The sequence below is a fragment of the Myotis nattereri genome (assembly GCF_964212035.1).
Source record: "Myotis nattereri genome assembly, chromosome: 16".
NCBI lineage: Eukaryota > Metazoa > Chordata > Mammalia > Chiroptera > Vespertilionidae > Myotis > Myotis nattereri.
In genome coordinates this window covers 417,776-432,472 of record NC_138091.1, presented here as the reverse complement: position 1 = coordinate 432,472, position 14,697 = coordinate 417,776, and positions in this window count along the sequence as shown.

Below are 14,697 nucleotides of genomic sequence, written 5' to 3'. Positions count from 1 at the left end.
GCCGCATTACTCTGGCGACTTTTTTATGACTCAGTTAAAATCCTTTCGTTTCCAGTACATATTTGTAAGAAAACTCTCTAGTTGTGGTAAAACTCTTAAAATACGCAATTAGAGTTTCCAGAAATGATTAAAAACTTGGAAGAACCACTTGAATAAAAGTTAATAGCTTCTTCCTACATTTCCTGCCGTTTGTAATCACAGACATTACTAGTGGAAAGCCGTGAAATGACCAGCAAACTGATAATATTTAAAACTCCGGTCACTTAAGGGAGCGTTTTCCCTTGAATTTGCTTTCAAATATTAGGAACTCTTGTTTATACAGCTCAAAATTTGTGTAGAAAGGCTGTAAGTGAGGTCTATACTGCGTATGTTTACAATTGACCAACATTACTATGGCGACTTTTGTATGACTCATTTAAAATCCTTCCGGTTCCAGTACATAGTTGTAAGAAAACTCTCGAGTTGTGGTAAAACTCTTAAAATACGCAATTAGAGTTTCCAGAAATGACTAAAAACTTGGAAGAACCACTTGAAATAAAAGTAAATAGATTCTTCCTACATTCCCTGCCGTTTGTAATCACAGATATTACCAGTGGAAAGCCGTGAAATGACCAGAAAACTGATAATATTTACAACTCCGGGCACTTAAGGGACCGTTTTCACTTGAATTTGCTTTCAAATATTAGGAATTCTTGTTTATACAGCTCAAAATTTGTGTAGAAACGCTGTAAGTGGGGTCTATACTGCGTACGTTTACAATTGAGGCCGCATTACTCTGGCGACTTTTTTATGACTCAGTTAAAATCCTTTCGGTTCCAGTACATATTTGTAAAGAAAACTCTCTAGTTGTGGTAAAACTCTTAAAATACGCAATGAGAGTTTCCAGAAATGATTAAAAACTTGGAAGAACCACTTGAATAAAAGTTAATAGCTTCTTCCTACATTTCCTGCCGTTTGTAATCACAGACATTACCAGTGTAAAGCCGTGAAATGACCAGCAAACTGATAATATTTACAACTCCGGGCACTGTAGGGAGCGTTTTCTGTTGAATTTGCTTTCAAATATTAGGAATTCTTGTTTATTCAGCTCAAAATTTGTGTAGAAAGGCTGTAAGTGAGGTCTATACTGCGTATGTTTACAATTGAGCCCGCATTACTCTGGCGACTTTTGTATGACTCAGTTAAAATCATTCCGGTTCCAGTACATAGTTGTAAGAAAACTCTCTAGTTGTTGTAAAACTCTTAAAATACGCAATTAGAGTTTCTAGAAATGATTAAAAACTTGGAAGAACCACTTGAAATAAAAGTTAATAGATTCTTCCTACATTTCTGCCATTTGTAATAACAGACATTACCAGTGGAAAGCCGTGAAATGACCAGCAAACTGATAATATTTACAACTCCGGGAACTTTAGGAATCGTTTTCTCTTGAATTTGCTTTCAAATATTAGGAATTCTTGTTTATACAACTCAAAATTTGTGTAGAAAGCCTGTAAGGGAGGACTATACTGCTTATGTTTACAATTGAGGCCAATGACTCTGGCGACTTTGGTATGACTCAGTTAAAATCCTTCCGGTTCCAGTACATAGTTGTAAGAATACTCTCTAGTTGTGGTAAAACTCTTACAATACGCAATTAGAGTTTCCAGAAATGATTAAAAACTTGGAAGAACCACTTGAAATAAAAGTAAATAGATTCTTCCTACATTTCCTGCAGTTTGTAATCACAGACATTACTAGTGGAAAGCCGTGAAATGACCAGCAAACTGATAATATTTAAAACTCCAGGCACTTAAGGGAGCGTTTTCCCTTGAATTTGCTTTCAAATATTAGGAATTCTTGTTTATACAGCTCAAAATTTGTGTAGAAAGGCTGTAAGTGAGGTCTATACTGCGTATGTTTACTATTGAGCCCCCATTACTCTGGCGACTTTTTTATGACTCAGTTAAAATCCTTTCGGTTCCAGTACATATTTGTAAGAAAACTCTCTAGTTGTGGTAAAACTCTTAAAATATGCAATTAGAGTTTCCAGAAATGATTAAAAACTTGGAAGAACCACTTGAATAAAAGTTAATAGCTTCTTCCTACATTTCCTGCCGTTTGTAATCACAGACATTACTAGTGGAAAGCCGTGAAATGACCAGAAAACTGATAATATTTACAACTCCGGGCACTGCAGGAAGCGTTTTCTGTTGAATTTGCTTTCAAATATTAGGAATTCTTGTTTATACAGCTCAAAATTTGTGTAGAAAGCCTGTAAGTGAGGTCTATACTGCGTACGTTTACAATTGAGGCCGCATTACTCTGGCGACTTTTTTATTACTCAGTTAAAATTCTTTCGGTTCCAGTACATATTTGTAAGAAAACTCTCTAGTTGTGGTAAAACTCTTAAAATACGCAATTAGAGTTTCCAGAAATGATTAAAAACTTGGAAGAACCACTTGAATAAAAGTTAATAGCTTCTTCCTACATTTCCTGCCGTTTGTAATCACAGACATTACTAGTGTAAAGCCGTGAAATGACCAGCAAACTGATAATATTTACAACTCCGGGCACTGTAGGGAGCGTTTTCTGTTGAATTTGCTTTCAAATATTAGGAATTCTTGTTTATACAGCTCAAAATTTGTGTAGAAACGCTGTAAGTGAGGTCTATACTGCGTATGTTTACAATTGAGGCCGCATTACTCTGGCGACTTTTTTATGACTCAGTTAAAATCCTTTCGTTTCCAGTACATATTTGTAAGAAAACTCTCTAGTTGTGGTAAAACTCTTAAAATACGCAATTAGAGTTTCCAGAAATGATTAAAAACTTGGAAGAACCACTTGAATAAAAGTTAATAGATTCTTCCTACATTTCCTGCCGTTTGTAATCACAGACATTACTAGTGGAAAGCCGTGAAATGACCAGCAAACTGATAATATTTACAACTCCGGGCACTTAAGGGACCGTTTTCACTTGAATTTGCTTTCAAATATTAGGAATTCTTGTTTATACAGCTCAAAATTTGTGTAGAAACGCTGTAAGTGAGGTCTATACTGCGTACGTTTACAATTGAGGCCGCATTACTCTGGCGACTTTTTTATGACTCAGTTAAAATCCTTTCGGTTCCAGTACATATTTGTAAAGAAAACTCTCTAGTTGTGGTAAAACTCTTAAAATACGCAATGAGAGTTTCCAGAAATGATTAAAAACTTGGAAGAACCACTTGAATAAAAGTTAATAGCTTATTCCTACATTTCCTGCCGTTTGTAATCACAGACATTACCAGTGTAAAGCCGTGAAATGACCAGCAAACTGATAATATTTACAACTCCGGGCACTGTAGGGAGCGTTTTCTGTTGAATTTGCTTTCAAATATTAGGAATTCTTCTTTATTCAGCTCAAAATTTGTGTAGAAAGCCTGTAAGTGAGGTCTATACTGCGTACGTTTACAATTGAGGCCGCATTACTCTGGCGACTTTTTTATTACTCAGTTAAAATTCTTTCGGTTCCAGTACATATTTGTAAAGAAAACTCTCTAGTTGTGGTAAAACTCTTAAAATACGCAATGAGATTTTCCAGAAATGATTAAAAACTTGGAAGAACCACTTGAATAAAAGTTAATAGCTTCTTCCTACATTTCCTGCCGTTTGTAATCACAGACATTACCAGTGTAAAGCCGTGAAATGACCAGCAAACTGATAATATTTACAACTCCGGGCACTTTAGGGAGCGTTTTCTGTTGAATTTGCTTTCAAATATTAGGAATTCTTGTTTATACAGCTAAAAATTTGTGTAGAAAGGCTGTAAGTGAGGTCTATACTGCGTATGTTTACAATTGAGGCCGCATTACTCTGGCGACTTTTTTATGACTCAGTTAAAATCCTTTCGTTTCCAGTATATATTTGTAAGAAAACTCTCTAGTTGTGGTAAAACTCTTAAAATACGCAATTAGAGTTTCCAGAAATGATTAAAAACTTGGAAGAACCACTTGAATAAAAGTTAATAGCTTCTTCCTACATTTCCTGCCGTTTGTAATCACAGACATTACTAGTGGAAAGCCGTGAAATGACCAGCAAACTGATAATATTTAAAACTCCGGTCACTTAAGGGAGCGTTTTCCCTTGAATTTGCTTTCAAATATTAGGAACTCTTGTTTATACAGCTCAAAATTTGTGTAGAAAGGCTGTAAGTGAGGTCTATACTGCGTATGTTTACAATTGAGCCCGCATTACTCTGGCGACTTTTGTATGACTCAGTTAAAATCATTCCGGTTCCAGTACATAGTTGTAAGAAAACTCTCTAGTTGTTGTAAAACTCTTAAAATACGCAATTAGAGTTTCTAGAAATGATTAAAAACTTGGAAGAACCACTTGAAATAAAAGTTAATAGATTCTTCCTACATTTCTGCCGTTTGTAATAACAGACATTACCAGTGGAAAGCCGTGAAATGACCAGAAAACTGATAATATTTACAACTCCGGGAACTTTAGGAATCGTTTTCCCTTGAATTTGCTTTCAAATATTAGGAATTCTTGTTTATACAACTCAAAATTTGTGTAGAAAGCCTGTAAGGGAGGACTATACTGCTTATGTTTACAATTGAGGCCAATGACTCTGGCGACTTTGGTATGACTCAGTTAAAATCCTTCCGGTTCCAGTACATAGTTGTAAGAATACTCTCTAGTTGTGGTAAAACTCTTACAATACGCAATTAGAGTTTCCAGAAATGATTAAAAACTTGGAAGAACCACTTGAAATAAAAGTAAATAGATTCTTCCTACATTTCCTGCAGTTTGTAATCACAGACATTACTAGTGGAAAGCCGTGAAATGACCAGCAAACTGATAATATTTAAAACTCCAGGCACTTAAGGGAGCGTTTTCCCTTGAATTTGCTTTCAAATATTAGGAATTCTTGTTTATACAGCTCAAAATTTGTGTAGAAAGGCTGTAAGTGAGGTCTATACTGCGTATGTTTACTATTGAGCCCCCATTACTCTGGCGACTTTTTTATTACTCAGTTAAAATTCTTTCGGTTCCAGTACATATTTGTAAGAAAACTCTCTAGTTGTGGTAAAACTCTTAAAATACGCAATTAGAGTTTCCAGAAATGATTAAAAACTTGGAAGAACCACTTGAATAAAAGTTAATAGCTTCTTCCTACATTTCCTGCCGTTTGTAATCACAGACATTACCAGTGGAAAGCCGTGAAATGACCAGCAAACTGATAATATTTACAACTCCGGGCACTGTAGGGAGCGTTTTCTGTTGAATTTGCTTTCAAATATTAGGAATTCTTGTTTATACAGCTCAAAATTTGTGTAGAAACGCTGTAAGTGAGGTCTATAATGCGTATGTTTACAATTGAGGCCGCATTACTCTGGCGACTTTTTTATGACTCAGTTAAAATCCTTTCGTTTCCAGTACATATTTGTAAGAAAACTCTCTAGTTGTGGTAAAACTCTTAAAATACGCAATTAGAGTTTCCAGAAATGATTAAAAACTTGGAAGAACCACTTGAATAAAAGTTAATAGCTTCTTCCTACATTTCCTGCCGTTTGTAATCACAGACATTACTAGTGGAAAGCCGTGAAATGACCAGCAAACTGATAATATTTACAACTCCGGGCACTTAAGGGACCGTTTTCACTTGAATTTGCTTTCAAATATTAGGAATTCTTGTTTATACAGCTCAAAATTTGTGTAGAAACGCTGTAAATGAGGTCTATACTGCGTACGTTTACAATTGAGGCCGCATTACTCTGGCGACTTTTTTATGACTCAGTTAAAATCCTTTCGGTTCCAGTACATATTTGTAAAGAAAACTCTCTAGTTGTGGTAAAACTCTTAAAATACGCAATGAGAGTTTCCAGAAATGATTAAAAACTTGGAAGAACCACTTGAATAAAAGTTAATAGCTTATTCCTACATTTCCTGCCGTTTGTAATCACAGACATTACCAGTGTAAAACCGTGAAATGACCAGCAAACTGATAATATTTACAACTCCGGGCACTGTAGGGAGCGTTTTCTGTTGAATTTGCTTTCAAATATTAGGAATTCTTCTTTATTCAGCTCAAAATTTGTGTAGAAAGCCTGTAAGTGAGGTCTATACTGCGTACGTTTACAATTGAGGCCGCATTACTCTGGCGACTTTTTTATTACTCAGTTAAAATTCGTTCGGTTCCAGTACATATTTGTAAAGAAAACTCTCTAGTTGTGGTAAAACTCTTAAAATACGCAATGAGAGTTTCCAGAAATGATTAAAAACTTGGAAGAACCACTTGAATAAAAGTTAATAGCTTCTTCCTACATTTCCTGCCGTTTGTAATCACAGACATTACCAGTGTAAAGCCGTGAAATGACCAGCAAACTGATAATATTTACAACTCCGGGCACGTAAGGGAGCGTTTACCCTTGAATTTGCTTTCAAATATTAGGAATTCTTGTTTATACAGCTAAAAATTTGTGTAGAAAGGCTGTAAGTGAGGTCTATACTGCGTATGTTTACAATTGAGGCCGCATTACTCTGGCGACTTTTTTATGACTCAGTTAAAATCCTTTCGTTTCCAGTACATATTTGTAAGAAAACTCTCTAGTTGTGGTAAAACTCTTAAAATACGCAATTAGAGTTTCCAGAAATGATTAAACACTTGGAAGAACCACTTGAATAAAAGTTAATAGCTTCTTCCTACATTTCCTGCCGTTTGTAATCACAGACATTACTAGTGGAAAGCCGTGAAATGACCAGCAAACTGATAATATTTAAAACTCCGGTCACTTAAGGGAGCGTTTTCCCTTGAATTTGCTTTCAAATATTAGGAACTCTTGTTTATACAGCTCAAAATTTGTGTAGAAAGGCTGTAAGTGAGGTCTATACTGCGTATGTTTACAATTGACCCCCATTACTATGGCGACTTTTGTATGACTCATTTAAAATCCTTCCGGTTCCAGTACATAGTTGTAAGAAAACTCTCGAGTTGTGGTAAAACTCTTAAAATACGCAATTAGAGTTTCCAGAAATGACTAAAAACTTGGAAGAACCACTTGAAATAAAAGTAAATAGATTCTTCCTACATTTCCTGCCGTTTGTAATCACAGATATTACCAGTGGAAAGCCGTGAAATGACCAGAAAACTGATAATATTTACAACTCCGGGCACTTAAGGGACCGTTTTCACTTGAATTTGCTTTTAAATATTAGGAATTCTTGTTTATACAGCTCAAAATTTGTGTAGAAACGCTGTACGTGAGGTCTATACTGCGTACGTTTACAATTGAGGCCGCATTACTCTGGCGACTTTTTTATGACTCAGTTAAAATCCTTTCGGTTCCAGTACATATTTGTAAAGAAAACTCTCTAGTTGTGGTAAAACTCTTAAAATACGCAATGAGAGTTTCCAGAAATGATTAAAAACTTGGAAGAACCACTTGAATAAAAGTTAATAGCTTCTTCCTACATTTCCTGCCGTTTGTAATCACAGACATTACCAGTGGAAAGCCGTGAAATGACCAGCAAACTGATAATATTTACAACTCCGGGCACTGTAGGGAGCGTTTTCTGTTGAATTTGCTTTCAAATATTAGGAATTCTTGTTTATTCAGCTCAAAATTTGTGTAGAAAGGCTGTAAGTGAGGTCTATACTGCGTATGTTTACAATTGAGCCCGCATTACTCTGGCGACTTTTTTATTACTCAGTTAAAATTCTTTCGGTTCCAGTACATATTTGTAAAGAAAACTCTCTAGTTGTGGTAAAACTCTTAAAATACGCAATGAGATTTTCCAGAAATGATTAAAAACTTGGAAGAACCACTTGAATAAAAGTTAATAGCTTCTTCCTACATTTCCTGCCGTTTGTAATCACAGACATTACCAGTGTAAAGCCGTGAAATGACCAGCAAACTGATAATATTTACAACTCCGGGCACTTTAGGGAGCGTTTTCTGTTGAATTTGCTTTCAAATATTAGGAATTCTTGTTTATACAGCTAAAAATTTGTGTAGAAAGGCTGTAAGTGAGGTCTATACTGCGTATGTTTACAATTGAGGCCGCATTACTCTGGCGACTTTTTTATGACTCAGTTAAAATCCTTTCGTTTCCAGTACATATTTGTAAGAAAACTCTCTAGTTGTGGTAAAACTCTTAAAATACGCAATTAGAGTTTCCAGAAATGATTAAAAACTTGGAAGAACCACTTGAATAAAAGTTAATAGCTTCTTCCTACATTTCCTGCCGTTTGTAATCACAGACATTAACAGTGGAAAGCCGTGAAATGACCAGCAAACTGATAATATTTACAACTCCGGGAACTTTAGGAAGCGTTTTCTCTTGAATTTGCTTTCAAATATTAGGAATTCTTGTTTATACAGCTCAAAATTTGTGTAGAAAGCCTGTAAGGGAGGACTATAGTGCTTATGTTTACAATTGAGGCCGAATTACTCTGGCGACTTTTGTTTGACTCAGTTAAAATCCTTCCGGTTCCAGTACATAGTTGTAAGAAAACTCTGGAGTTGTGGTAAAACTCTTAAAATACGCAATTAGAGTTTCCAGAAATGATTAAAAACTTGGAAGAAACACTTGAAATTAAAGTTAATAGATTCTTCCTACATTTCCTGCCGTTTGTAATCACAGACATTACCAGTGGAAAGCCGTGAAATGACCAGCAAACTGATAATATTTACAACTCCGGGAACTTTAGGAAGCGTTTTCTCTTGAATTTGCTTTCAAATATTAGGAATTCTTGTTTATACAGCTCAAAATTTGTGTAGAAAGCCTGTAAGGGAGGACTATAGTGCTTATGTTTACAATTGAGGCCGAATTACTCTGGCTACTTTTGTATGACTCAGTTAAAATCCTTCCGGTTCCAGTACATAGTTGTAAGAAAACTCTCGAGTTGTGGTAAAACACTTAAAATACGCAATTAGAGTTTCCAGAAATGATTAAAAACTTGGAAGAACCACTTGAAATAAAAGTTAATAGCTTCTTCCTACATTTCCTGCCGTTTGTAATCACAGACATTACCAGAGGAAAGCCGTGAAATGACCAGCAAACTGCTAATATTTACAACTCTGGGCACTTTCGGGATCGTGTTCACTTGAATTTGCTTTCAAATATTTGGAATTCTTGTTTATACAGCTCAAAATTTGTGTAGAAAGCCTGTAAGTGAGGACTATACTGCTTATGTTTACAATTGAGGCCAATGACTCTGGCGACTTTGGTATGACTCAGTTAAAATCCTTCCGGTTCCAGTACATAGTTGTAAGAAAACTCTCTAGTTGTGGTAAAACTCTTAAAATACGCAATTAGAGTTTCCAGAAATGATTAAAAACTTGGAAGAAACACTTGAAATAAAAGTTAATAGATTCTTACTACATTTCCTGCCGTTTGTAATCACAGACATTACTAGTGGAAAGCCGTGAAATGACCAGCAAACTGATAATATTTAAAACTCCGGGCACGTAAGGGAGCGTTTACCCTTGAATTTGCTTTCAAATATTAGGAATTCTTGTTTATACAGCTCAAAATTTGTGTAGAAAGGCTGTAAGTGAGGTCTATACTGCGTATGTTTACAATTGACCCCCATTACTATGGTGACTTTTGTATGACTCAGTAAAAATCCTTCCGGTTCCAGTACATAGTTGTAAGAAAACTCGGGAGTTGTGGTAAAACTCTTAAAATACGCAATGAGAGTTTCCAGAAATGATTAAAAACTTGGAAGATCCACTTGAAATAAAAGTTAATAGATTCTTCTGACATTTCCTGCCGTTTGTAATCACAGACATTAGCAGTGGAAAGACGTGAAATGACCAGAAAACTGATAACATTTACAACTCCGGGCACTGTAGGGAGCGTTTTCTGTTGAATTTGCTTTCAAATATTAGGAATTCTTGTTTATACAGCTCAAAATTTGTGTAGAAAGGCTGTAAGTGAGGTCTATACTGTGAATGATTACAATTGAGCCCGCATAACTCTGGCGACTTTTGTAAGACTCAGTTAAAGTCATTCCGGTTCCAGTACATAGTTGTAAGAAAACTCTCTAGTTGTTGTAAAACTCTTAAAATACGCAATTAGAGTTTCTAGAAATGATTAAAAACTTGGAAGAACCACTTGAAATAAAAGTTAATAGATTCTTCCTACATTTCCTGCCGTTTGTAATCACAGACATTAACAGTGGAAAGCCGTGAAATGACCAGCAAACTGATAATATTTACAACTCCGGGAACGTTAGAAAGCGTTTTCTCTTGAATTTGCTTTCAAATATTAGGAATTCTTGTTTATACAGCTCAAAATTTGTGTAGAAAGCCTGTAAGGGAGGACTATAGTGCTTATGTTTACAATTGAGGCCGAATTACTCTGGCGACTTTTGTTTGACTCAGTTAAAATCCTTCCGGTTCCAGTACATAGTTGTAAGAAAACTCTCGAGTTGTGGTAAAACTCTTAAAATACGCAATTAGAGTTTCCAGAAATGATTAAAAACTTGGAAGAACCACTTGAAATAAAAGTTAATAGCTTCTTCCTACATTTCCTGCCGTTTGTAATCACAGACATTACCAGAGGAAAGCCGTGAAATGACCAGCAAACTGCTAATATTTACAACTCTGGGCACTTTCGGGATCGTGTTCACTTGAATTTGCTTTCAAATATTTGGAATTCTTGTTTATACAGCTCAAAATTTGTGAAGAAAGCCTGTAAGTGAGGACTATACTGCTTATGTTTACAATTGAGGCCAATGACTCTGGCGACTTTGGTATGACTCAGTTAAAATCCTTCCGGTTCCAGTACATAGTTGTAAGAATACTCTCTAGTTGTGGTAAAACTCTTAAAATACGCAATTAGAGTTTCCAGAAATGATTAAAAACTTGGAAGAACCACTTGAATAAAAGTTAATAGCTTCTTCCTACATTTCCTGCCGTTTGTAATCACAGACATTACTAGTGGAAAGCCGTGAAATGACCAGCAAACTGATAATATTTACAACTCCGGGCACTGTAGGGAGCGTTTTCTGTTGAATTTGCTTTCAAATATTAGGAATTCTTGTTTATACAGCTCAAAATTTGTGTAGAAAGGCTGTAAGTGAGGTCTATACTGCGTATGTTTACAATTGACCCGCATTACTATGGCGACTTTTGTATGACTCAGTTAAAATCCTTCCGGTTCCAGTACATAGTTGTAAGGAAACTCTCTAGTTGTGGTAAAACTCTTAAAATACGCAATTAGAGTTTCCAGAAATGATTAAAAACTTGGAAGAACCACTTGAAATAAAAGTTAATAGATTCTTCCGACATTTCCTGCCGTTTGTAATCACAGACATTACCAGTGGAAAGACGTGAAATGACCAGAAAACTGATAACATTTACAACTCTGGGCACTGTAGGGAGCGTTTCCTCTTGAATTTGCTTTCAAATATTAGGAATTCTTGTTTATACAGCTCAAAATTTGTGTAGAAAGGCTGTAAGTGAGGTCTATACTGTGAATGTTTACAATTGAGCTCGCATTACTCTGGCGACTTTTGTATGACTCAGTTAAAATCATTCCGGTTCCAGTACATAGTTGTAAGAAAACTCTCTAGTTGTTGTAAAACTCTTAAAATACGCAATTAGAGTTTCTAGAAAAGATTAAAAACTTGGAAGAACCACTTGAAATAAAAGTTAATAGATTCTTCCTACATTTCCTGCCGTTTGTAATCACAGACATTACCATTGGAAAGCCGTGAAATGACCAGCAAACTGATAACATTTACAACTCTGAGAACTTTAGGAAGCGTTTTCTCTTGAATTTGCTTTAAAATATTAGGAATTCTTGTTTATACAGCTCAAAATTTGTGTAGATAGCCTGTAAGGGAGGACTATAGTGCTTATGTTTACAATTGAAGCCGAATTACTCTAGCGACTTTTGTTTGACTCAGTTAAAATCCTTCCGGTTCCAGTACATAGTTGTAAGAAACTCTCGAGTTGTGGTAAAACTCTTAAAATACGCAATTAGAGTTTCCAGAAATGATTAAAAACTTGGAAGAACCACTTGAATAAAAGTTAATAGCTTCTTCCTACATACCCTGCCGTTTGTAATCACAGACATTACTAGAGGAAAGCCGTGAAATGACCAGCAAACTCATAATATTTACAACTCCGGGCACTGTAGGAAGCGTTTTCTCTTGAATTTGCTTTCAAATATTAGGAATTCTTGTTTATACAGCTCAAAATTTGAGTAGAAAGCCTGTTAGGGAGGACTATAGTGCTTATGTTTACAATTGAGGCCGAATTACTCTGGCGACTTTTGTATGACTCAGTTAAAATCCTTGCGGTTCCAGTACATAGTTGTAAGAAAACTCTCGAGTTGTGGTAAAACTCTTAAAATACGCAATTAGAGTTTCCAGAAATGATTAAAAACGTGGAAGAAACACTTGAATTAAAAGTTAATAGATTCTTCCTACATTTCCTGCCGTGTGTAATCACAGACATTACCAGAGGAAAGCCGTGAAATGACCAGCAAACTGATAATATTTACAACTCTGGGCACTTTAGGGATCGTGTTCACTTGAATTTGCTTTCAAATATTTGGAATTCTTGTTTATACAGCTCAAAATTTGTGTAGAAAGCCTGTAAGTGAGGACTATACTGCTTATGTTTACAATTGAGGCCAATGACTCTGGTGACTTTGGTATGACTCAGTTAAAATCCTTCCGGTTCCAGTACATAGTTGTAAGAAAACTCTCTAGTTGTGGTAAAACTCTTAAAATACGCAATTAGAGTTTCCAGAAATGATTAAAAACTTGGAAGAACCACTTGAAATAAAAGTAAATAGATTCTTCCTACATATCCTGCCGTTTGTAATCACAGATATTACCAGTGGAAATCCGTGAAATGACCAGAAAACTGATAATATTTACAACTCCGGGCACTGTAGGGAGCGTTTTCACTTGAATTTGCTTTCAAATATTAGGAATTCTTGTTTATACAGCTCAAAATTTGTGTAGAAAGGCTGTAAGTGAGGTCTATACTCGTACGTTTACAATTGAGACCGCATTACTCTGGCGACTTTTTTATGACACAGTTAAAATCCTTTCGGTTCCAGTACATATTTGTAAAAAAAACTCTCTAGTTGTGGTAAAACTCTTAAAATACGCAATGAGAGTTTCCAGAAATGATTAAAAACTTGGAAGAACCACTTGAATAAAAGTTAATAGCTTCTTCCTACATTTCCTGCCGTTTGTAATCGCAGACATTACTATTTGAAAGCCGTGAAATGACCATAAAACTGATAATATTTACAACTCTGGGCACTTAAGGGAGCGTTTTCACTTGAATTTGCTTTCAAATATTAGGAATTCTTGTTTATACAGCTCAAAATTTGTGTAGAAACGCTGTAAGTGAGGTCTATACTGCGTACGTTTACAATTGAGGCCGCATTACTCTGGCGACTTTTTTATGACTCAGTTAAAATCCTTTCGGTTCCAGTACATATTTGTAAGAAAACTCTCTAGTTGTGGTAAAACTCTTAAAATACGCAATTATAGTTTCCAGAAATGATTAAAAACTTGGAAGAACCACTTGAAATAAAAGTTAATAGATTCTTCCTACATTTCTGCCGTTTGTAATCACAGACATTACCAGACCAAAGCCGTGAAATGACCAGCAAACTGCTAATATTTACAACTCTGGGCACTTTAGGGATCGTGTTCACTTGAATTTGCTTTCAAATATTTGGAATTCTTGTTTATACAGCTCAAAATTTGTGTAGAAAGCCTGTAAGTGAGGACTATACTGCTTATGTTTACAATTGAGGCCAATGACTCTGGCGACTTTGGTATGACTCAGTTAAAATCCTTCCGGTTCCAGTACATAGTTGTAAGAAAACTCTCTAGTTGTGGTAAAACTCTTAAAATACGCAATTAGAGTTTCCAGAAATGATTAAAAACTTGGAAGAACCACTTGAAATAAAAGTAAATAGATTCTTCCTACATTTCCTGCCGTTTGTAATCACAGACATTACTATTTGAAAGCCGTGAAATGACCATAAAACTGATAATATTTACAACTCCGGGCACTGTAGGGAGCGTTTTCACTTGAATTTGCTTTCAAATATTAGGAATTCTTGTTTATACAGCTCAAAATTTGTGTAGAAAGGCTGTAAGTGAGGTCTATACTGCGTATGTTTACAATTGAGCCCGCATTACTCTGGCGACTTTTTTATGACTCAGTTAAAATCCTTTCGGTTCCAGTACATATTTGTAAGAAAACTCTCTAGTTGTGGTAAAACTCTTAAAATACGCAATTAGAGTTTCCAGAAATGATTAAAAACTTGGAAGAACCACTTGAAATAAAAGTTAATAGATTCTTCCTACATTTCCTGCCGTGTGTAATCACAGACATTACCAGTGGAAAGCCGTGAAATGACCAGCAAACTGATAATATTTACAACTCCGGGAACTTTAGGAAGCCTTTTCTCTTGAATTTTCTTTCAAATATTAGGAATTCTTGTTTATACAGCTCAAAATTTGTGTAGAAAGCCTGTAAGGGAGGACTATAGTGCTTATGTTTACAATTGAGGCCGAATTACTCTGGCGACTTTTGTTTGACTCCGTTAAAATTCTTCCGGTTCCAGTACATAGTTGTAAGAAAACTCTCGAGTTGTGGTAAAACTCTTAAAATACGCAATTAGAGTTTCCAGAAATGATTAAAAACTTGGAAGAACCACTTGAAATAAAAGTTAATAGAT